A 3,771-nucleotide genomic window follows, 5' to 3' on the forward strand; every position below is an offset into this window, starting at 1 on the left:
TTCTTACTAAAAATATACTTAATTGTTATATGTTATACAATTTAACTTTCAACAACATATAGCAATGGACATTTTTATACTTTTTTTTTAATGTGACAATATCCCAAGTCCAACTGAACTGCTATTTTTAGCTGTTTATAGGCTGTTATTTACAAGTTCTTCATATTTTTAGCTTAGCAGTCTTTTAGCTGTTCTAAGCATTCAATCCAATAGCAGTTTGAAAAACTGACACATTTCACCATTTCTTAACATTACCCTTAGCATTCATCTTAGCATTCATCTTAGCAGTCTGGACAACGGTTATTACAGCAGTTCGTTATCAGTTGATCATTGTTAGAAAAATGCTTGGATCTGGCTATGTTTTCAGCTTGAAAGTAAACATTTATTTGAAGATTATTAGATCATTTTCAAATGTGCATTTTGGCTCCATGTTGTGTGGAAATACTTGCTAGTGAAAAACTATATTTTTGTTAATTATAAGCTTAATTTTGGTTAATTGGATACTTTTACACACCTGCAGTACAGCAAGTTGAAGTTACAGTTAATGCTTGTATATATTCTGACATAACTTTGTAAAGGGAAACAGAAATCATACAGAAAGCCCCCCAAAAAAGGGGGATAGTTATTTATTCAAATAGAATATATGATGTTGAATACTAGCATATATATACTTACAGTTCAAGATGTTATTTGAAAAAAAAAGAGATGATTATTTTAATCTTTTATTTTGTGAAATAACAAATCTAATCGTATTCAAGAGTTGAAAAAAGGGGGAGGGAATATGAGGTAAACCTAGGCTGCCAATAGCTGATTGGTTAACATTGTCTAAACTTCAATTAGTACAATTAATTAAATATATAATTTTCCTGAAGTTTTTTTTTCTAGAAAAAAGAAACATAATATATAACATGTATCAAGAATTTATTTGTTCAAATCCAAAAGAGAAAGAGAATATAACTGTTATCTTTTGGTCCACATTAAATTTAATAAAAATAGTACATTTGGCATGTTCGGTAATAAAATAATGAAAAAAATGAAATAACTTTTAATCTGAAAATCACTTAGTCAAGGTAGTAGTTTGCCTCTTAGTAGTAATTACTCTTTATTAAGTTGCTTTTTTGTTAAAGCCCTGATATTTGAAGTGCATTTTTAGTTCTTCCTATATATAATTACGGCCACTGACATATTACGTATATTGTATACTGCTTCAATTACAAATCTAAGTTAGTACAACTTTTTGAAATTTCACTAAGACTTACAGTAAAATATTAGAATTTTGATAGTTTTTGCTTTCATATCTTGTACACTTATTTGATTATTCTTGTGTCACCTTTGTAATATTGCAACTTATGGCAGATCTGATATTATTCCACAGTGGTTATTAGCAGTTTATAAAACCATATTAGGATGTAAAACTCAACAGTTTGCATGAATATTCATTACTGACAGCTGTTACTATAGCAGGTCTAATGAATATTCATTATTTGATAGCTGTTATTTTAGCAGTTCTCATGAATATTCAGACCTCATTTGAATATTTCGTTAAAAATAAATGCCCTTATGCCTTTATGCAAATTAATCATTGCCTCATATTTCGTAACTGTGAATGGTAATAAACTGCCAAAGAACTGCTGTCAATTGGGAACTGTGAATGCTAATGAACTGCCAAATAACTGCTGTCAAGTGGAAACGGTGAAGGCTAATGAACTGCTAAAGAACTGCAGTTCACTTTGACTTAGGAATTAAAAGTAAACTATATTATTGTATTCTTGCTAAAAATATACTAAATTGTTATATGTGATACATTTTCACTTTTAACAAGAAGGCTGTGGACATTTTAAGACTTTTTTCAATCTGACTAAGAAAATTTTATTATAATGTTTGATAGTAACAATACATATGTTCAAATACGAATCTGTTCGAGATTCATAAATCGATTAAGAAAAAAAACAAATCCGGATTACAAACTAAAACTGACGGAAACGCATCATAAATAAGAGGAGAACTATACGAAACAACAGAAACACAACATTAAAATGTAGCACACACATAAACGAACTATAATATAACAATGTCTATTTTCCTGACTTGGAGCAAAATATTTTCAGAAAAAAATGGTGGGTTGAACATGGTTTTGTGGCATGCCAAACCTCCCACTTTTACAGCAATGTTAAATATAACTTTAAAATGACAACAATATATGACAGGACGTCAATACAAATAAATGGGAGAACATATAGGACAGAGAAACACACGAATAATAGCTAACAAAAGGTATAAAGTTTGAAATTTAATACGCCAGACGTGCGTTTCGGCCAAATAGCAACACTCGAACATGTAAGTTATGAAAAATATTCACAGTTATTGAACCATAAGGTACAGGGTTATACAATCTCAATGAAAACTAGTTTGGCAATTGTTAGTACAACTGCCTACAAAACAATCATTTACCTACTGCCAGTGGTTCCCCATAAAGTAACCTTATAACAAATCAATACAAGTCAACTAAGCAAGTGTCAAAAGGAAAAGACCATGTATGAAGGAACCGGGCTCAATAATCTCCACAGCAGTAAGAATTGCCAATCATTATACAACTGCTTATTTGTTTTATTGATATAAAAGAAATTTCTTGGTATTTCCTAAATATAGGATTGTATACACACAGAAGAAGCTTACTTAACAACAAAATTATTTTCATTAACCTCAGGTTTTTTCAAAGTGATGATTTTCAAAAAATATTTCACATTTCACAGTGGCATCATACTTTAACTTTGTTTACTTTGTTTAAACCTGTTTATGTACTTTTGACCTTAATTATTTATCCCTTACAATTTAAACAAACTATATATTTCCGTATATTTTGATATCACAGATCAAATTTATATTGTGTTCATGCTGTGTTAATTTGCGTTTTTGATTGGGTTAAGCACTCCAATGGATATTTTATAGTGTCTTTCTATGTTGTAATGTTATACTATTGTTAGAGAAAAGGGTTAAGGTTCGATACCATTAAAAAGTTTAATCCCGCTGTAGTTCATAAGGGGTTCTCGTTTCTTGGTTTTATATAGATTAGACCGTTGGTTTTCCCGTTTGAATGGTTTTAACACTGGTATTTTTTGGGGCGTTCTATAGCTTGCTGTTCGGTGTGAGCAAGGGTTCCGTGTTGAAGGCCATACCTTGACCTATAATGGTTTACTTTTGTAAATTGTTACTTGGATGAAGAGTTGTCTCATTGGCACTCTTACCACATCTTCCATTATCTATTTCCATTTTTATGTAGCATCTTTCCAGCAGCGCCTGCATATATGAGTAAATATCTCCAAGTTGATATAATATTCCAGACCTTGAATTTTCTATTATGTTTTAATGGATGGGGGGTTTCTTCTTACACAGAAGCTAATAAACCAAGATGTGTATAAATAGATACTAGACCCCTTCGAGCTGGTTTAATGCTTTTCCGCATTTATACACATATGACCACAATTATTTTCTATCTGTCTTCACCTAAATGCTGTTCTCATTCTTTCTTATTTGGCATAAAGGTTTTTTTTACTATACTTGCATCAGGTGCTACACGTGGAAGAGGATCAACTTACATTCTATGAGCATATGATGTGATCCCAATGTTTTATTTTAATTTGTTTTGGCGAAAGGGGAGGAATTTGTATCGGATAATCTTTATTACTTGAATTGTATTTTGTATGTTATATTTTCTGTTTTGTTTCATTTTAAATTCTGAAGATTGTGATTAGTATTTAGCTCTAAATTGAC

This window comes from Mytilus edulis, unplaced genomic scaffold, assembly GCF_963676685.1.
Source record: "Mytilus edulis unplaced genomic scaffold, xbMytEdul2.2 SCAFFOLD_650, whole genome shotgun sequence".
Lineage (NCBI taxonomy): Eukaryota > Metazoa > Mollusca > Bivalvia > Mytilida > Mytilidae > Mytilus > Mytilus edulis.